The sequence below is a fragment of the Podarcis bocagei genome (assembly GCF_964188305.1).
Source record: "Podarcis bocagei genome assembly, chromosome: 12".
NCBI classification, from domain to species: domain Eukaryota; kingdom Metazoa; phylum Chordata; class Lepidosauria; order Squamata; family Lacertidae; genus Podarcis; species Podarcis bocagei.
In genome coordinates, this window is record NC_138137.1 from 20,322,866 (window position 1) to 20,344,637 (window position 21,772).

At 41.0% G+C, this 21,772-nt stretch overlaps 1 protein-coding gene across 2 annotated transcripts in view; it reads left to right on the plus strand.

The window, feature by feature from the left end:
* The first annotated feature begins 609 nt into the window (after nt 1-609).
* Nucleotides 610-21,772, plus strand: part of ZNF385D (zinc finger protein 385D) — a 560,232-nt gene continuing 539,069 nt past the window's right edge. Inside the window, exons 1-2 of one of the 2 annotated variants that reach the window (XM_081164656.1) lie at nt 610-744; nt 9,613-9,751. The gene's annotated coding sequence lies outside the window, so the exon portion shown is untranslated. The remainder of the gene's footprint in view (nt 745-9,612; nt 9,752-21,772) is intronic. The other variant, XM_081164666.1, reaches the window with a different exon arrangement.

Consider the following 21,772-nt stretch of genomic DNA (forward strand, 5'->3'; position numbering starts at 1 on the left):
CAAACCATTTTTAAAATCCAATTAAAAATCCAAAGAGGGTAAAACTTACCAACAAACAGCCTCTTAACCTAAACCTGCTATTTACCATCAACAACATGACACTCAAGAGAGTTATGGACCCAGATGCCAGCTCTGCCCAGAAAGCTGCCCTGACAGCACTATTACAGGACCTGATAACGTCCTCCACAGCATCTAAGGATGACATGTAAGCAATTATTTGCCAACAATGCCCTTTGGCCTGTTTTTGTAAAATGCAGATATCCAGAAGTAGGAGGCAACAAATGTGTCTTCAGAAATGGAAAGCCAGTGGGGAAACATTTCAGCCTGCCAGCACACACTCTGTAACTAATCTTAAGATGGCCCTCTTTGAACAAAAGATCTTCAAAGGGAGACAGCAGCAGGGAAGCTGCTGAATTACAATACATCAAGAGGTTCAGCACCATCAGCTGCAGATTGAATCTCCACAATGGATTTTTATCACACTACATGTGTCAATTGGCTTACAATTCCAGGATGTCTCTATTGTAAAATGTTTTTTGTGGTTGTTCTTTTTGTAAATAGCTACTGTTACTAAGGTAGGGTAATTATCACTGTCCTTATTTTTCTGGCTTTCATCTCCTTCTGACCTCTCTGTTTACAACCTCCCCCCCTACATATAGATATGCACACACACCACAGGTACAATTACCTGCAACTGAGGACAGCACCATGCATCTGATAAAGCGATCCAGAAAAATGTATGAGGTAATCAATTTGCTCCTCTTTAAGATGCCACAAGGCTCTTCCACTTTTGCTGCAAGAGACAAAGATAGCTGTCCCTCTGGAAATAATGAGGAAATCTGTTTGTGGGGTGAGGGGGCAGCATAAGCTTCAAGCTTCTCTCCCCCACCCCATACCGCTGTCTAGGGAATGGGATGGCTAATGAGAATACATAGGGTAGAACAGTGTGAAAGTCTCAGAACTTAGGACAGTGGCAGGGATGTTATCCATAAATTGTTTCTTCATCCTCACACATGCAGGTACTTGTTATTTCACATCACAGTTGCATCGGGTGTTTGTAAATTTTTAGGCTAAGATCTGATGCCAGAACCTGATTCTCCAGTTGCTGTTTTAGTCCTATGAAGAGCTGTGAAAACAGTCTGTAACAGCCTGATTACAACCTTCTCAGCAACATTTTGCTCCAGCTACGCAGATGATGGGGCTGCAGCACTGTGGCTAACAAAGAAGTCATTTATAAGTGTTGCTGTTTTTATGACTTGATGCCTCCCTTGTTAAGGGTTTCGTTATCTCCTCTGCCCTCTGCTCCTGCTGCTACGCCTCTCCCAACCAGATGCAAGTTCATTAGCACTTTCTGCAGCCAAGCTTGTCTTTAAACATTTGTTTTCTAACAAAAAGTTACATTGGGGATTGTACAATCTGGCAGTTGAGCAGTTTTAAATGGTGCTGAATAATTTACCGAAAAGAGATCCTACAGAAATCAGTTCAGTTTTTTAACCCTAAAATGTACACGGTTTTGCATGCTGATATGTTGCCAGGTCTTCCTGAATCTAGCTGCTTTAGATCTGCTCTAAAGTCCAAAAGCTGCATACGAGACAGATTTAAGGCTCTTCAATACAATGCTGCATGAAACCGCAGCGAGTGCTTACTAGCCACATTTTTGCTTTGGAGTTTGAAGCTGAACTGATGACTCCTGGGGAGCGATGTTTCCTGCTGTCTAAGCTAAAATGGTGGTTGAGGGCTTGTTCACAATTCAAGTTGGTGAGCTGAAAATGTGGACTGAATATATTGCTAGCTGAGCTGGGCTTGGAAGTTGTGTTTCACCACAAGCAACCCTTGTAGTTCAGTCCACATTGACCACCACCCTGGTCAACCCGCTTTCAGCAGCTTTGCAGTGGGGCTGTCAGAGCTGGCCCAACACAAGCTTGGCTGCCGGAGACAATGGACCAGATGGTGCACATGTGCAGAAGCCAAGTAGACCGGCAGTTGATTCTTACTGCAACACTTGCAACACTTATTTCATCCTAGCTTACGGGATGAAGGGCTGGCCACGTAGTGTATCTAGGCCTGTCCTCTTAACACCCCACTGTCATTCCCCACTCCCAGGCACCAGTTATTGAGGAAAAAGCCTCACTCTTTTGTAGGCATCACCTATGCGTGGGTCTAATTGCAAGTTGCGCTGGTTCGTATGACACCCCAAGCAAACACCCGCTTACCTTTATGCAGTCCTCCTTGTCACTGAGATAACTTGGTCATGTTCCCCAATATAACACTGTATGTGCGGGAGAATACTAAATTTACAATTCAGACCAAGTTAAGCCCTTTTAACTGATTTCAATGGGTGAGAGTTGAAGAATGGTCCATACCATATTCATTGATTCGCACATTCTTCGCTTTGGCTGGATCAAGCTGGAATGTATTGCTTGGCGTTGCTCAGCCCAGGAAACCTTGTCTAGGAAAGTTCAAAGGTCAGCTCAATTTGGATCCTGAGAATACTGCACTAACCGCAGATCTAGTGGCTCTCCACATGGGGCAACTGCAAAGAGCAGTGAGAATTCCTGGTTCTATTCCAGGTGGCACTCTGCTAATCCTGCGTACATTTTACTGTATACCCCTTGCATTTGCACTCATTCTTCTTTTGCACTTCTCTGTGCCATTCTGACTGCTATGTTCCTTGCAACAACATACAGAAGAGGAAGGGATGGGCTCGGTGACAGAGCACATCCATTGCAAGTGCAGGGTCCCAGATTCAACCTTTGACATCTCTGGGCAGAGTTGGGGAAGACTCCTGTGTGAAATCCTTGAGAGGCATTGCCAATCAGGGTAGATGACACTGAGCTAAGTGTGCTAATGGTTTGGCACATGCCTAAATGCTGTGGAACTGGGGAAAGAGAAGACATTCCTGAATGCCTTTATTAAAACAACAGTTTCATGCTCTGGTTTAGTTGTTGTCCATCATCACAAGCAGGGCAAAATTACTGAAGAAGAGCATGTTTTTGTGGGACAAAGTGAGGAATTTAGAGTGATTGAAATACAGGGAGGCCAGCAAGCACCCTCTTAATTGTTTCCCCTGCCTCAAGATGTTCAGCTTTTATTAAAATAATTGCTGTAGGCAGCTATCCATTTGAAATCTAGTTAGCCAGGATTGCAAGCAAGTTATCAACTGTGTGAAATAAACAAATTAAGCTGACAGCTCTTTAGAGGGTATAGGAATTTACTATTGCATAGAAACAAGCCATTATATTTGGTCATTGAGTTATACGTTCGGAATCATTAAGCTTTACCATTTTATTATATTGCTTAAACTGTTCTGCATTAAACGTTATCATATGCATAGCAGCAAGACATATTTTACGCAAATATATGCATACTGAGGTGAGAGAATTTGCATAATTATTAACAGATCCCTTTGGGTAGGACGGCTGGTTCTACCTTAAGTATATAATTTCCTTGCAAATTGTTGCATGGGCCACTTTGATTTCTTGCAGATGAGGGAAATATCACAGTCTCTTTATGAGATTTGTATAAAGATAATCTAAAGCCAGAAGTAATTAGTGGACTATTTATAATTTAAAAGATAATCTTATTTTTCTTCTCAAAGTCCCTGGGTTGGTTAAATCAATTATACTGTGATGATGTTTATTACATACTACATAAGCTCTGGCCCTTATTCTGCAGCACATACCCTTAGCACATTTTTTAAAAAAGTTATCTATGCAGACTATTAAATTAGTACGCCTCTCAGTGCAATTTTAATATAAACCAAAGAGGACAACAATCTAGTCTAATCTTTATTATGGCCATATTAATAATTCTACATAATGTTGCTCATTTGAAAAATAAATAAATAAATTTATTTATTTAAACAAAACCTGTATACCGCTTTCTCAACAGAATACCTCTTGATGTATGAGCATCAGTCCTTTGTTGCAAGTCCCTTCAGAGTCCCTCAATAAAGAACCTTGATTGAAAATATCTCAGAGCCAAGTAAATTTTTGTTACAGCTGTCCACGTTCAGTGAGTTTTTTCACCTCTGTGAGACTCTCACTTTTCTTTTCTTTTTTCTGGTGGGAAGAGGGTAGAGAAACAGCAGACTCTTTTCTGCTGAAGCTTTTGCTGCTGAACAACAAGTAAATATCCTTTTGGAATAATTAGGTCCTGAAGACTTTGGTTTAGGTTGGTAAACAATGCAAAGGAAGAGTTCAAAGAAACACTCCCCGCTCCCATATGCTGTGGCATGTCTTGTTCCATCATCTGATTCACGGGGTTCAACTGGAGGCCAGGAAAGTTGGATATGAATTTCTCTTGCAGTGTAGAGATATTCTCATTTTGAATTAGAACATTTTGGACCAGGGAGACTGTAGCTACTGTGGGTTTTGCTGAGAGTTTTGTCTCTTACAATTTATCTGCAGTTATAGAACCAGTTTAAACATCTGTGTTGTATATATACAACACAGTCTTTGGGCTGCAGCGTCATCAACATGTGGGTGACTCATATCTCTACCTCTTGTTTTCACCCACTCATTCCTGGGAGTCTGTTGAACTCTTGAACTGCTATCTGGAGGCGGTTTGGGGATGGATGAGGGCGAACAAGCTGAGGCTTAATTGAGACAAGATAGAGATGCAGTGGGCGGGAAAACTGACTAATCTGGATGGAGGTTTGCAACTGGTCTTGGATAGGGTTGCACTTCCCCTGAAGGGCCAAGTCACAGCTTGGTCATTCCCCCTAGCTTTGGTTGGTATGCCAGCTATGACCTGTCTAGCGAGAGCAGATCTAGTCTTGGTTACTCATGAACAACTGACATCCAGGCTAACTGCTGGACATTCAGGTTTTATGAGGCCACTTTTGAAGATGGCTCAGAAACAATACAGGTATTTCAACAGGTTTTTGTTGCTTTCTCTTAAAGATATGCTAAAAATGTTTTATGTGCTTAAACTGATTTTAATGGTGTGTTGCTATTGTTGCTGTTACTCTTCTTGGATGATACAGTTGTTTTAAAGGTGTGTAGTTTTTTGAAAGATGTAAAGAGATCGCAAAATAGGTGTATCACATATATGTTGTTGTTGTGTTCTAATGTTTTACAGAAGCCACTTTGGGAATGCTTTGTCCTAAACGGCTACCTAAAAGTACTACAATAAATAAATATAATGTACACACTTATAAAGATACATATACCGTAATTCTTTGTCAAATATTTGCCTGCAAGCAATCAAAGACATGAACCTATGCTGGTAGTTGGAACAATAGTGGAAAAGGTTACATTTGGTGCCTTTGTGAGGGTGTGTTTATTTTATAAGTAGTATCACAGTCTCTTCTGGGTGACAACTGCCATCAGCTCAGAATCTTTCTTGGTTGTAGACCAAACTGGCTTGCCATTTGCTCCATATTTCTCCAAAGGGCCCTGACTATATTGTCTGAATGAATCATTTTCCCGAGAGAAAGATTTAGCTATCAAGCTGTTAGTATTCTTGACAGGCCATTCTTGCCAGAGCTTGGTTTCTGTGTATAAAAACCTTGTCACAGAAGGTAAAAAATAATGTAAATGCAATGCTATGAAGCATGAATTACTCATAAAAAGTACCTTAACCAAAGTGGCAGAATTCAAATGAGTAAAGAGATATACACAAAATAAAACAAGATGTGTAGCAGTGTCAAATAGGAGAAAGTATGCAGTATGATAAATCCTTTAAGGACTATGTATATACAGTAATTGACACTCATCTCGACGGTGAGCATGCATAAAACTGTAGTGTTCAGTGCTGCGTTTTAAAAAGGCCAAGGAATAACCAAATTGCATTGGGTTCCACATGTGTTATGCACTGCTATGAATGTATGTCTATTCCAGTATGCAATCCTTCAGCAACTGTTTGTTTGTTTGTTTGTTTGTTTGTCCTGGGATGTTGAACCTTACAGCTTTGGAAAACTGTAATATTACACCTTCATAGTTACTTATAGTTTCTCCTTATGTCTCCAGTGTTGGCTGGGGGGAAAAACCATATGAGCTGTGCAGTGCCAAATTGGGCTTTGCTTCTGGCTGCTATAATATCTCCTGGCAAGCTCACTGACAGCTGGCACACATGAATCTCAAGTACAATGGATGCTTGGACCAATCACAACCGGAGGAATGCAAAAGCAGCTCATAGCCTGTTTCTCCAGACTCCCTGCAAATACACATTTCGACTCTTGCAAACAGGGCTACTCTATGAATGTTCTCAGATGTTCACACGCTATATATTCAATTTTCAATTCAAATCCGTTTATTGTGAGGACCATGCCTGTACACAAACATCAACACAACAATAGTTAAAAATATTAAAAACACGCTATATATAAATTTATTATTTGGGAAAAACCGTTTAAGGTTTTACGTGGGGACTGAAGCATTTGTCAACACCTGAAATGGGGGACGATGTGTAAGGCTTTTCATGTGGGCAAGCCTGTTTCGGAACATTCTGGAAAGTTCTTAAAGGTGTAGGTTTTACAATAATATAGTTGAGTTGTGGATGGTGGTGGATCGGTGGAAGCCAGCCACATAATAAGCAAGCCTCTTTTGAGTACAGTGGTACCTCGCAAGACGAATGCCTCGCAAGACGGAAAACTCGCAAAACGAAAGGGTTTTTGGTTTTTTGAGTTGCTTCGCAAGACGATTTTCCCTATGGGCTTGCTTTGCAAGACGGAAACGTCTTGCAAGTTTGTTTCCTTTTTCTTAAAACCGTTAATACAGTTGCGACTTGACTTCGAGGAGCAACTTATAGCACGCAGTGTGGTAGCCTTTTTTGAGGTTTTTGAAGACTTTGGTGATTTTTGAAGCTTTTCCAAAACTTTTCCGAAACTGCTTCGCAAGACGAAAAAAAAAGCAAGACGAAAAAACTCGTGGAACGAATTAATTTCGGCTTGCTAGGCACCACTGTAATTATTTGCACTGTGCGTTCTGCTCCTGGCTTATGCATAAAAAGTGAAAGACAACATAGAATGGAGGATGGAATCTATATTTCAGGACACATTTTTCAGTCCCTTAAGACCAACTATTTAGCAGCAGCTATTGTCAAGCAATGAAGAGTAAAACAAAACAGTACATGTGCTGAATTTTTAATAATTTTTATTTTTCATCTTATTGTATAGTATATCCAAGAACACACTTTGAGTGTTGCCTTCACTCTGCAATGTCTTCACACCCCTTTGAAACCTGAAATGGTATCCCTTAATAACATAGATATCCATCAGTGCTGAAAATATAGAAGATATCTTTGTGCTAGGTGAATAGATTGAAATGTTTCATTGGAAAAGTATATACAGATCTGGATCATTTTATCCAATTTGACATCCTTTCTTCATTTGTGATTTTTCTTTTAAAACAATGTATTCAGTTCAAGCTGGAAAAAGCAAAATGGTGTGATTCTACTGCTGAAAAGAGATTCTTTTTCTGTGGTCCATGACTCACGAGCGTGGCTGCAGCAGAGTGGCTTTTTAAGAATTTCATGGATAGTAGGCCATTCCTTTTGACCCCTTCTTCTGCTACCCTTTGTAAAAAGGGAGAACGCGGTTTCTGGTTTTCCCAACAGCTTTTTGGGAGTGGCATGCTTAGTGCCCAGAGTCCTACCAGATTTCTGCTTGAGCTGCAGCTTGATGCACTCTTACTTGTGAACAAGCCCCATTGACAGCCCAACTTGACATGATGCTAATTGTGTGAATGCAATTAACATGTCTGGCTTTTGTATGTAAATAGCACCCGCAGGATTTGGGGGGGGGGTTCTTTCCTCACCATAGTCCCAGTAGTGGAGATTTTCCTTGAAATGCAAATAACATCTTTCAAGATTGTGCTAGGGGGAGAAAGAGTTAAACTCCCTCTCACCATCCCCCATTGTCCCAGGACTGCTCAGGCTTCCCTGTGGTTGTTATTTACATAACAAAAGCCATGCATGTTAATAATAATCATGCAATTAATGTCACGTCCAGTTTCTTCTGAATACTATGGATTTACCTCTGAACAAATATGCTTAGGAGTGTGCTGTACTGAAACATAATTGTACTATGGGAAATTTTAATGTTGATTTTAATGTGATAAGCAAACAAAAGAAAGCAAAATCAGATCCTCGTTTGATGTTATGGCTACGTGTAGGTTAAGTGGCTATGATCTGCATGGATGTTGGTAATGTGTAGTGAGGGGAGACACAGGAGAGTGCCCATCTGGGACTTTTTCAAAGCAGGAGCTGATGCTGTAATCTGCTTGAGGGTACTTGACAGATCTTCTTGCTCTGGCAAGGGAATGAGGTGATAATGAGGCATTCAGGTTAGTTTGTGACAGATTAGCATAGAGGAGTGAGTCATAGGATGAGGAACACAGTCAAGCAGAGGATAGATACTATATTCCTTTTCTCTTATGCGGCTTGTACTTCTCAGGGACAGCTTAAATGGTAGCACTTCTTTGCAAGATCGCTTGCATTTCTCATGAAAAGCTAAAGGATGAATTTCAGCTAGCTGAAGGTATTTTGTTAAAGCTCGCTGCGTTAACCCTATGTAGTCAGAAGCAAGCACTACTGAGTTCAATGGAGTCTACTTCCAGAAAACTCTGAAATGGATTTCAGTCAATGGGGTGTGTGTGTTGCATTATGGCCAACACAACTGCCTGCATTTTTGGACTTTCTTTAGGTGCATAGCTATGGAGGCTGTCTTAGTAAACTCCTGCACTTCAAAATTTACCACTGCTCCGTTGATTGATGTACTTATATATTTACAAGGATTATGTCATGATTAAGACAACTGGGTGGAACCCATCAATCAGTAAAAGCCAAAAGAAAGAGAAAGAGATGTTTTGTGAGGCCTTGCGCAAAGCAAAGTTAGACATGCAAGACCTCAGGCTGATTTCTGCAACCTGTATAGGATGTCAGAGTTTTGTAGGTGTGCTCATCTGGTGTGGGCTGGAGCTGCTTGTGATTACAGGCATATAGGAAGACTTTAACAATTGGATAAGAGAGCTTTGTTTAAAATGCAGAGAATGGAGGATTGGTTAGTGTTCTGAGGACGAAGATGGGGGATAGGGAGTTGGGAATTAATAAACCAGAGCAGGAAGATTTCAGCAACCAGTGGAGGGTTGGAATGCCACAATTCTAACTTTATATGCATCTGGAATAAAGAAGAGAACTTTGTACATTTTGAATTAAAAGTTATGATTTGATCATGACCCACAAATAACCCAGAGATTCATTTTAAATAAAAGGATACATTCTACTCATGTAAAAACACGCTGATTCCTGGACCATCCGCGGGCCAGATTTAGAAGGCGATTGGGCCGGATCTGGCCCCCAGGCCTTAGTTTGCCTACCCATGCTCTAAAGCATGGTCAGCAAACTTTTTCAGCAGGGGACCAGTCCACTGTCCCTCAGACCTTTTGGGGGGCCGGACTATATTTTGAAAAAATAATGAATTCCTATGCCCCACAAATAACCCAGAGATGCATTTTAAATAAAAGAGCACATTCTACTCATGTAAAAACATGCTGATTCCCGGACCACCTGCAGCCCAGATTTAGAAGGTGATTGGGCCAGATCTGGCCCCCTGGCCTTAGTTTGTCTATCCACGCTCTAAAGTGTTTTGGCTTTCTTTTCTCTTGACAGTTGGATTTCTCAGAAGGACAGGGAGATTTTTCTTCAAACATCTTGTGAAGAAAAACCACTGGCCTCAGCTGTGATTGGTGGATTGGCACCTGATTCAGCAGAGCACTAGAAGATCTCTCTGGCTGCACTCCCAACACCGGTAAGCACAATTTTTTATTGCTGCTCTTATTGTCGTGGCATTTTGGGTGTGCACTTTAAGGAATTTTGGTCTACACTTTGCCTTGGCTTCTAAATTGATTTTTATCTGTTTGCATTTTAAATTATATCACTTTGAGACTTTTCTTTTGTCCAAAGCGGCTAACACATGCAACTACTAGTAACAGTAATAATAACATTGTGCTTTTTGGTGTCAAGTTGGGATGTTGGGGCTGAGTATTCTTGATATCCACTGTCAATAATCAAGATATAGTTTCAAACTTTGGTCCTGGGAATAGCTGAGTTTGAAATATGGTGTGCATACACCAACTCTTCTTACCTGGACTTCGACTATTGGAAAGTTGGATCTCTTTTATAGTATGTCCACTATTGCTAAATCAATATTAGAAACATTTGGAATATCTCTTCCTAAGTTGTGCCCTGTTACTTTTAAACTGAGCTCTGATTCCCTTCCGTGGTGTGAATACATCTGACTACTGGTTTTATGTTGCAATTCTAGGGTAAAGTAATAGCTTGCTTGATTTTATCTGTGCTTCCTGTTTTTATGTTGCAATTTTACTGCAATCTAATTCTATCTCTGATGTTTTAATTCTCCAGACTCTCAGTTCTGGCTTGTAAAAAGTCCTTAGTGAGTATTTATGCCTTTCATAAAATACATGATTAAAGCAATAAGAAGATTTAATGCAAACACCTTTAGATTACTTGTTTTCCTAGCCTTTGTGCTTTAGAATCACAGTTTCATTCAGTTCTCATATAGTAATATGGTTTACTCTATATCTATACCTATGTACATCCCCCACAACCCTGTAAAATAACTGATAAATCCAGAAAAAGAGGATTATGTTGAATTAATTAAAACCTCTCAAATTATTGGGAAGGATTTACTGAATATAAGGAACCAACTAATAAAGGCAGAATAATCTGACTGTAAAGTCTGCTATACACAAAACCTCTGATTTGAGAGTTGTACAGTATAGTAATCATAGTCGTTATGTAAACTTTATTTTAAAACTGGTATTTGGGACTGAAATCCTATATATACTTCACTGGGAATTCAAGAGAAATTATTTCTGATTAGATATGCGGAGGACTGACCTGCAAGTGTAGCTGGTTTATTTGCTGCTACACCATTATTTTTATACTCCTCTAGTTTGCATGTAAAAGTCATGACTGTGTTACTCCTCCTTTTGTCTTTATGCTGCTATGATGCCACCCAAAGCCAAACCATGATTCAGCTTAGCCTTACATCCAAATCTGGGCTCATAGTTTGTCTCACTCCTGACAAACCACAAGCTGTAGCTAATATTTATTATTGGGTGGTTTGTTTCCCCAGACAAAGAGCTCAGGTTTGGACGTAACACTAAGACAGACCATGGTTTAGCTCTGTATAGCAGAGTTGCAGCAGGATCTTGAAGCCACCAAGATTTTTACTTAGCCATCACTTTCCTTAGACTGGGTCATTGTGTCTATTTGTTTATAATCTGGCAGACAGGGCCTGCATTTCATAGTTCTTGTACCATGACTAGAAAATTGACAGGAGCTTTAAAAACCCTAAAGTACCACAGCAGTGAAGTTCTTAGGTTTACTTGTACTGCTTCAAGCATATTTCATTGGTTTAGTAAGCTTCAGCCAGGGTGGTATCTGCACAAGGGTCTGGGAAAGTTTCATTTCTGCCTGTCTTGCTGAAGTGAATCTCCAGACATTTGGAACTTTTCCCATCCTCAGTTCCTCATTGTGTTGGCAGGAGGCCATGAGCAACTTCTGAAATGTTTGATTAAGATTCAAGCAGGACTGAGAGAGGTCCACAAAGCCATCACCAGCAGGCGGTCATGTTTTATGGGAGCAAGGTTCTAACTAGCAACTTTTACTTGACTTCAGAATACATCATAATGCCATCCTTGAACCTAAATACACATATGTGCAGTGCCTTAAACATCAGGGACAACTTGTGGAAGTTCATCAAATACAGTGGTACCTTGGTTTTCGAATGTAATCCGTTCCAGAAGACCATTTGAGTTCTGAAACGTTTCAAAACCGAAAACTCAATAGCCGACAGCTAGGCCTCAGGATCTTGCACTCAGCAGAAGCTGCGTGGCATGTTCGACTTCCTAGGCATGTTTGAAAACAGAAGTATTTATTTCTGGGTTTATGGCATTTGAAAACTGAAATGTTTGTCAACGGAGATGTTCGAAAACCGAGGTACCACTGTACTTTGCTCCCCTTTGCAATTTGTCACTGTAACTATCTGGTGCTCAATGCTCAAAATATATCAGATATTTTGCATCCTATTCCATTACTCAACTTCCCAGTGCTCCAACATTAAATCGTGTCATCCTGTTGACTTCTAAGCACTAGACCTATTGCTATGTAATGATCTGTTCTGCCTGCCAGCAGTTTGCATATGACAATGCCATCCCTTTGGGTGCAACATCATGTGAAAAATGGTGTCATCAGTGGTAAGAGTGGGATGATAAACAAGGTTTTCTTAAAAAATAATAATCAAATACTGCAATACTTGTCAGGTTGCATTCTACCATAACAAAAACAGGCCTTATCAAAATAGATTCCAGTGTGTTTGGGGCCGCTGGGGTGGCACATAACACTTACATTGGATATGTTCTCTTATTGATGCTGTTTGCTTGCATATCTGGGCCAGAAAGAAAGTGAGCTGGCTGTCTTTACAAGAACAAATGTGTGATGGGAGACTTCTTTTCCTACATGGACTGATCTGTAGAGGAGGGCTTTCACTTACTGGTCAACTCCTTTTTTGTATGAGAGTCTTTCTCCCCCCCCCCCCCCCCCGCATTGCAATTGTTACTAGGTGGGATGGTCATCTTGCTGTTCCCCAGTCTGCTTAGCTGGGTGAGTGAGTTTATGAACCTTACTCTCCTAGACCTTTTCCACCAGCCCAGACTTAGAAAGAGGGAAGCTTTGGATTTATGTTTTCAAAGCCCCAAACCTTACAGAACCTTGTGAGCTATGATTAGAATTTTAAAAAGTAGCTTAGCTGTGCTGTCTTTGCACACAAGGGTAGGTTTTAGTGTGGGATGCCAGATAATTGCCTTTTAAAACCACTGAAGCCAAATGTCAAGATATATTAAAAAATTATTAGGTGGAAATAGGAAGGCAACTCTCTCAACACACAAGCATATGTATATGCACACAAGCTTACAAATAAAAACAATGGAGTCAGACTGGCTAGTTACATAATATATAACATGCGTATGTAACATACATACATATGCTTCAGCATATGCAAAGCTCCTTGCAGAAGAGATACTTTAAGAGAGATCAGATGAATGCCGAGAAATAAAGACTTGAGGGTGAATCCTTACTTACTGATGGGAATCTGAGAACAGTGATAGCTGTTTGTCCCAATGACAAAGTAAGTCCCATCTCAGTAGTCTGTTTTGTGAGTCCAAGAAAATGCAAAAACCATAAAAGGGAAGATGATTTCATTTTGGTCAACCAGATCACCATTGTAGGCTTTACTTCTGACTCTGAACTTTCCTTGCCTGGCCGTGTTAGACCAACCAAGCCATTGTATAGAAAGGTTTAACCTGAAGATGCATATTCCAAAACAATACAGTGGATAGCTGTCTATTCAAGGTTATATGTAAGGAATAAAATATCAGACACTCTAGTTGTGCTGTTGGGCTGTGTAGAAATATTGGAGTTCATCATATGGACTTAAACCTGATATTACTGATGAAATGCTACTAGCTAATGTGAACGTTAGGGTAATTTATGTAACATCCTTGTCTTCCTAGTAAATCCCATCAATGTTTTTTGCAATGTCACACATGATGTCTCTGAAAACTGTCCAAAAGAATAGAATACCACTTTTTAAACCCAAGTCTGAATTCCAAATTGCAGGCCTAAGACTGGTGACTCATTCATGCATCTCTCTCTTTCTCCAGTAAATGTACAGTAATAAGCTAAGCTGGTAGAGTGTCACAGCTGGATGCATAGACTTTGTTCTATAGTGAAGAGTCATTCCCGGGTGCAGAGAACCATGTTGTACTTGGAAGATTCTAAATTAAGGCTGTATGTGGAAAGAGCACAAGTGTGTTGGGTGGGAAACAGTTGTAACATGTGGCAGCCTAGATTCTTGGTGGTTGTAAGTCACTTGACAAGTTTGTACAGCAACACGGAGAGGTCAGGACTGATTTAATTACCGGTAATCACTGCACCTGGAAATCTGCAACATGACTTCTTGGCCTGGTCTTAATGCTATAATGAATGAAAAGCTGATTACATATGACATTTCCCCTGAAAGGAAGTGTTGAAAACATATGGTATTTTGACTTTCAATGTTTTAAGTTAATGTTGACTCAAAATGTCATCTTCAGGGCACATTATCAGCATTTGATTTAACATCAATATGAAATCTGGAAAGTAGCAATCTGATAAGATCTAGAACTATGTTGAAAATGTAAGTGTCTGTAAAAAACGTGTCACCAGCAGAATCTAAAGTTTGGGCTGAAGTCACTAGAATATGGTTTACTGTTGCATCATAAAGGTTCTAGACACATTTAAAAACATAACATAGGTACATTATACCATTTAAAAACATACAAAATCCCTATCAGTCATTAATATGCACACACAAAACCAACTCCCATAACAGCGATAGCATAGTCATAGTGTTGCAGGCCTTGGTAACCTCTTGACTGTACTCATGTGATGCACTTGATGTTGGTTCGGAATTTGCAGCTAGTACAGAATGCTGCATTTTGGCTGTGTTTTTAGATAGCATTTTCATGATGTAATTGTTCTTATTGTTACTTCTTATTGTGAACCACCCTGGGATATATTGATGTCAAGGGCTGTATACAAAACTCTTAAACAAGTAAACATAACAAAATAAAGTGGCAAGTTATGCACATCTTTCCTGTGTGTTGGATTTCTAGATAGAAACAGACATATTCTTCAAATTGTTTTTGTTTAGAGGGCTCAACACCCTTAAATAAATAAAAGGGTTAATGTCAGTAAAAGTATTGCCTAATATCAACCAGCTACTCTGAAGCATGACAGTAGGCATTCATAATATTTGTATAAGAGAGCCTAAGAATTAATTGCATGTAGATGGCAAACATGTGTCATAGCTAAAGGAAAGTATACATATAGTACCTACTTATATGTAACCATCTGTAACTTACTGGATCTTTTTAGGATCACACTCTAGATAAGATGCGATAATGAAAAGCGACTGGCAATAATCCTACTCAGTTTTTATCTTTGAGCTGCTCACATTAATATACTGAATGGAATTCTGATCAGTTCATAGAAAACTTAAAATTCTCCCCCTCCAATCAAAATAGTTTATCAACAAGAGACATACTATTCCAGAAATCTGTAAAGTTCCAAGATCAAATTAATTAAATAGGTTGTTCTTGGAATTTTAAGTAAGCTAAAAGAGCATAGGGAGAAAATGAAAACCAGCTTGTATTTATAGAAATAAAAACCATTTTTCCTACAGATTAATTGTGGCATCTACAAATTCAGCTACATGAGTTTTTGGCACTGTTCTACAATAAACTGGTTGATCATGGTTTCGCTGTCTCAAAGGATATCTCTAAGATCAAGGATTATATTTTTTAAAAAACTGATGGTATAGGTAAATACATAGAAATACATAAAACATAACAAGGGAGATAAAACTGGTGTTTAGTAAAGAATAAAAGATCAAGGCAGTTATACCCCAAAGGTCCACATTTCACCACAAAGGGGCATTTTTTAAAGCAGACTTTCAAACTACATATCAGATCAGAGGGGGAGCTAGATTGTGCCTACTGCCCCCACCTCCAAACACCATGTGTTGAGAAGGGTAGATTAGCGTTATTTGAACTACAGTGGTACCTCGGGTTAAGTACTTAATTCGTTCCAGATGTCTGTTCTTAACCTGAAACTGTTCTTAACCTGAAGCACCACTTTAGCTAATGGGGCCTCCTGCTGCCACTGCGCCACCGCCACACGATTTCTGTTCTCATCCTGAAGCAAAGTTCTTAACCTGAGGTACTATTTCTGGGTTAGTGGAGTCTGTAACCTGAAGCGTCTGTAACCTGAAGTGTATGTAACCCGAGGTACCACTGTAAATAGATATATGGAAGCATTTCATTTAACCTGAGCCTGGAAAGGAAAATTTGCTTGAAAGCACCACTAGGACATATCCTTCTTAGCACTTTATTACCCAGCCCTCCTTGTTAAATATTTCTCATCTCCAGTCATAATAATCCCTGAAGTAAAATGGGCAACTACAGCCTGGGCTGGAGAAAGGTGAAAAAATTGTTTACTACAATGCACATAAACATAACAATGGACCACACAATATTCATGCATAACAAAGAGCCAGCAACCAGAAAAAATTAGTTGTATAATAAACAGTTTTTTAAATAGATGTAATACATTACGAATACTACTGCAGTTTCTTTCCAGCCCTGCTTTTGTTTGAAGCACAGAACTTAATTTTTAACGCAGGCTTACTGCTTTTCGAGGATCCAAACATTGGCAACCTTGGAGCATTTTGTTTTGCTACAGCACAATTCCTGTGCAGTATATTATTTCAGTGCCTGAATGATGAGCAGCAGTTTATTGCCACTTGGGTTAATTAAAGAAGTACAGTTTGATGCCCTCTTGCTAGCATCTCATGACAGTTGTCAAGACGGCATAATCTAAAGGCTTCGTACTCATCTTTAGGCAATGAATTATTGTCTGCTTGACAGCTTTTTAATTCCTTATGCCAATAACTGCTGTCTAGCAACTTAAGGGAATTGGATCATTGTTCAGCTGTAAATATTATATGCAATCAGGAATTTTGCCTGTTGGACAAAAGAATTCAAAATCCCTCTCCCTTCATTTCTCACTAATGGCTGTTATCTAGGTGATGAGCCACTTCCAGCTAATAAAATGTTCAATCTCCTCATTAGGTTCACACCATGGGACAAGAGGAAGCAATGTTGTGTTCAGAAATGACATGGGAAAGGCATATTTTATATGAATGACACCCATTAAAGAATGTGATTTCCTATTGCAGTTCTGTTACATTCAGGGTCAAACTGCGCATTGCATTCTTCGTCTGTTTACCCTTGAGTGCAAGATTTTCATTCACAAATGATGACGGTGTGAAGGAGGTACTAAGTTGGATGATGACCATGTCATGGAGGGTGGGAGAGTCCACATCTTTGACCCCTGCTGTGATCCCAATCTTGATTGAAGGCCCTGCAGCTGTATTAGCATGGTGGGAGGGAGGGGAAGCTCCCATTTGCTCCAGTGAGGAGAACTCTAAAGAAGGGGTATTGCTGAAATTGATTGAGATAGCAGACACCATTAACTCATACTGAATTAGCCCATAATTCCCCACAATGTAATGAGGCAACCTGTGGTTTCCTAAATCAACAATGTCCTCCTTTTCCCTTTCAGAGTTTTCCCTTCCAACAATACTGTAGAGATCACTGGTTGGGAACCTGCAACCCTCCATATCTTGCAGACCTCCAAGTCTCATCAGGGCCAATGGTCAGGAATGATGGGAGATGTGGTCCGGCAGATTTGGAGGGCCATAGGTTTCCCACTCCTGAGTTGGCATCCATCTGTCTCAGGAAACAATGGAGGAGTGTGCCTTTGGGGATGGAGTCAAACTGTTGGAAGGTTGCAGCACCGGCTGTGGCTATAGAGACCAATAGGGGAGAGACATGTTTTGTGGCAGCTGAAGCCGACAAAGGCAGCCAACTGTGCTGCTGTAGATGCACCATGGCATTTCTTTTCTCAGTGCTCCTCCCAGCGGTTATTCTTCCTCTGGTCACTGCTATAGATGCTCAACCTGACTTTCTATCTCCAGGCACTGCAGTCATCTGCAAGGGATTCCCATCTCTGGTGTAGATCTAAAATAGGGAGATCTGTAGGTCGAATTTCTAACCCATGAAATACCACTGTTTCTGCTGCATCACGTACTATTTTATTTGAGTCAGCAGTGCGCTTTGTTGTCAGGACCTGTGCTTTATATATATATTTCATTCTAACTGTAAAAATGTAGTATGTATGTTATGAATATTATTGTTGGCAAAACCTGTTGACACTCGTTTGTCAAATGCACTACTGATGCTTGAAGTAATGTTGAAGTTGTTTGAACATCCTCTCTGGATTGTTCAGATAACATTTTTGCTACTCTTTTCCTCTTAACAAAGATGCAAAGTCATTAGGCAGGAATTGTGCCTTGGTATAGTACACTGTTTGGATGGATTTTCTCAAGGTTGGACACTTGAACTAAAAATAGACAGTAGCATCTGTAATGACACACACTATGATAGCTGTTTCAGGTCGCTTACTGTAATCACTGTATCATGTTATGATAAATTATTAGCATATTTTCAAAATGCTGTTGAAGTGTTTACAGCCAGCTGATGTCATATCCCACTGGATAATTGTTTGTTTTAGGGGGAACACAACATTAATTTGTGTAGTGTTCTTAGTCAGCTGCTACAAAGGGTCTTTTCTTTATTACATTATACCAACTTCTACAATCCAGATCAATAACTCTTCCTTTAGCATAGGAGTAATTAGTTTTCTTGTTGAAAGGAGAAATTATGTATATACAGTACCTAATCCTTAAGTAAGACTTGATCCACAATTTGCTGCTTATTTTAGTTAAGGGTGTGCTGCTTTTGTTTAAGCCAGTCAACATCACTATAGTAAAGTAACATGATCATCACTGAAGGTCAAGAAAAACTTTTATTGATGAACTTCTGTTTTAAAATGTAAATATGTGAATCAGTACAGCAAATTTCCATATATATTAATGCTATTAGGTATGCATTGTAGTATGAATGAATTGTGTTTTGTATTTTTTGTTTATAGAATATATATAATAATGTTATGTTACTAAGCAAATTTAATAAAACAGTTAAAAAAAAAAAGTACAGCAAATTTCCATCAGCTGACCGGGATAAACTGCAGTGCATTAGATGCTCATCAGGTGTACAGTTGACCTATGGACTCTGCGCTTTGACTGGAACCATCAATGGTATCGTGAAGATGGTATCTTCTCAGATGGCTCCAAGGTTTGTCACTTTGTTTCAGGGACTGGCAGGACGTTGGTGAGTGTGCACCGGGGGAAGGGGGATGGAATCTGCCTGGGGAGAGGGGGGCAGTGGTTTGTGGGTTCATAACATAAAGAAAAACATACTAATACAAAGTGGATCATTTTTTTATGAGTGAAAGACTTTATTAGGTTTCAAGGAATGTGATACATCATGAAGTAAACAGCTACGTAGCTCAGCTCTGTATCCAGAAATCATAAATGGAGAGCTCAGCAAAGCTTTGAAGCCAAATCAGGGCAACTGGTAGCCAACCAACTTGTAATGGGCTCCACAGGAGGGGCAGCGCTGGGGATTTCCCTTGTGCATCCAGAACCAGATCACAGTGCTGTTGTCCTCTTCACAGATGCAGCCCGCAAGCCTCTTGTCTGTAATTGAAGGGACTATGTTGGGTTCTTCCTTTGTTTTTGTTTTTATAAAAATTTTTATTGGTTTTTCACCTTTTATAAAGACAAATACACACAAAAAAGACAGAAGACAAAAACATGTATAATTTCAGAAAATCCTACTTTCCTAACCTTGTTCCCTGACTCCCCCCCACCCCCCTTCATGCATCCCCATTCCCAAGATTGTGTCAGCAAATTGGTATTTCTCTTCTTAATCATCTTAAAATTACCTCTTTTATAAAGAAAAGTAAATTTTTCTAAGTTGGACTCAAGTTCTCTTCCATTGATTTCCCAATTTGTCTTAAATAAAAGTCAAATTAACTAAACCCAAAGGTCTTGAGTGTTTTTACAATTCTATTCTTCCCTCCCTCCCATCCCCGGTTTTCGTCCCTTCCCAGTACATATCCAAAATATCAGTTCTTAGCCTGGGTTCCTCACGTCCGAGGCTTTCAAGTCTCTTTCAGCAGTGGCGTAGCGTGGCTTGTCAGCACCCGGGGCAAGGCAAGTAATTTGCGCCCCCTAACCCGTGGATTTGCGCCCCCTAACCCTAACCCCCGGCCCCCCCTGCACCCCCCACGCTACACCACTGTTTCCTGGCAGTTTTATTCTCTTGGCAAACCGCTTTTGTAGCTGTCAAGCGGTTTATAAATTTTAGGATTTTTTTTTTTTAAAGGGCATTTTCAGAAAAAGCTGCTCGTGGCTCTCAGCTGTTCCCTCTCAGCTGCTCGCTCCTAGTTTGTGGGAGGGTGGATTTAAGGCGTGACGGGGGGGGTGCGTGCGAAGAAGGGCAACCTCTCCCCACTCCGCCGCTTTGCTCCACCCTGGCAGGCAGGCTGGCAGGCTGGCTACACGCGACGCGCTCGGAGAGGGCCTCCGGATCGTCCCCCGGGCTGGGCAAGGGCTCGTTCTCACGCAGCGGCTGTTGCGCAGCCTCGCCGCCGCCCTTGCTCCTTCGCGTGCGGGGAAAGGCCGCCGGCAGCCCTGGGAGCGCCTCCCTCCGCGCCTTCACACGCAGCTGTGCCAGCCCAGCAGGCGGCTCCCATCCTCCCCGAGCCCCGGCCGGGCTAGCGGGGGTTGTGAGCCACCTGCAGGGAGCCGGGGGTCCTAGCAGGCTCCCTCGGAAGGTGGAGCGGGGCCCTCCTTCGCTGGAGGTTGGATGGCCAGCTGCGAGGAATTCTTAGCAGGCTCGCTCCACCTCCTCCTCCTCCCGACTTTGCAAGGAATTAGCAGGCTCGCTCCACCTCCTCCTCCTCCCGACTTTGCTGCTGCTGCTGCTCGGCTTTTTTCCTCTACCGACGGCACGCTGTGCCTTGGAGAGGTTCCCGCTTCCTTGAGGGGGGCCGGCCAAACGCGCCCCCCAAAATGTTGCGCCCGGTGCGGCTGGCACCCCTGGCACCCCCCACGCTACGCCACTGTCTTTCAGTCCCTCTCCGCCGGTCTTGTTGGTAATCCTTTATGTCGGTCGTCGAATCTCGAAAAAGTTCTGTCACCATCCAACCATATTCTCTTCCCAGAAGAACATTTGGAAACAGCTGCTGGAAAATTTCCACAAAGTCTGCATCTTCAGAGTCAAAGTCAAAGTGGAGGCCCCCATCATATTTCTTTATTTTAAGTTCCTGTGTTCCATAAACTCCCGGGGCCTCCTCCTTCATCTTTTGCATCTTTCGCAGATTTGTGTTAGATGTAATCCAAAAGTCTCCTTGTTTATATTCCACAGAAGTCAGCTTCTGGTTGGTACTTTCCAACTTTACTTTCTCTTTTTCTTGTTTAGTCTCTTCCACTTCTTTAGATATCATTTCCGATTCAGCTGTGGATTCTTTCTCATCCAGGTCCTCAATACATTCAGCAGAGCTGCTTGTTCCAGAAGTCAAGGTCATAAGTTGTTTATTCATAGCCAGACTCTGCTCTTGTAAAACTCCCACCAGATGAAACATTCTTTCGATTTCCACTAGTAACTTTCCATCCACAGCCATTGTAATTTCACAGAATTCCCCCTAGAGGGAATCTGGTTACTTAGTAATCTTTCTCCAACAATCCTCCAACTTATTGTTATTACTTTGTTTCCAACAATTTTAACTCAATTGTAACTCATTTTAATCCAGAGGGATCTTAAATAACGATTTTTCCACTTAAACTGTCCGTTTGACAGCTTTGACAGCTGTCAAACTCCGCACCTCTTCCACAAGCTCAAAAGCAGGACGCTCCCGGGCCCGGGGGGGGTGTGTGTTTACAACTGAAAGAAAGCTTCCAAAACTCCACTCTCCAGCTCAAAATTTCTTTTTGCCAAATCTTGGAAGTTAATGTCTTTTTCAACTCACCCCACAAAGGGTAGGCACTCCAGCTTAGTTCTTATATCGTTGCTTTAGATCGTCTGCAGGAAGGGGGGGGTGCGGACTTCCTTTTAGCACACCCCCCGGTCGTCTCAAATTCACGGGATAAAATTCATAAAGTCCAATTCCATTTTACTCACGGGTTATTCTTTTCAGTCCAAATTTCAAGGAAGGGAATCAGCGCTCTCCAGTCATG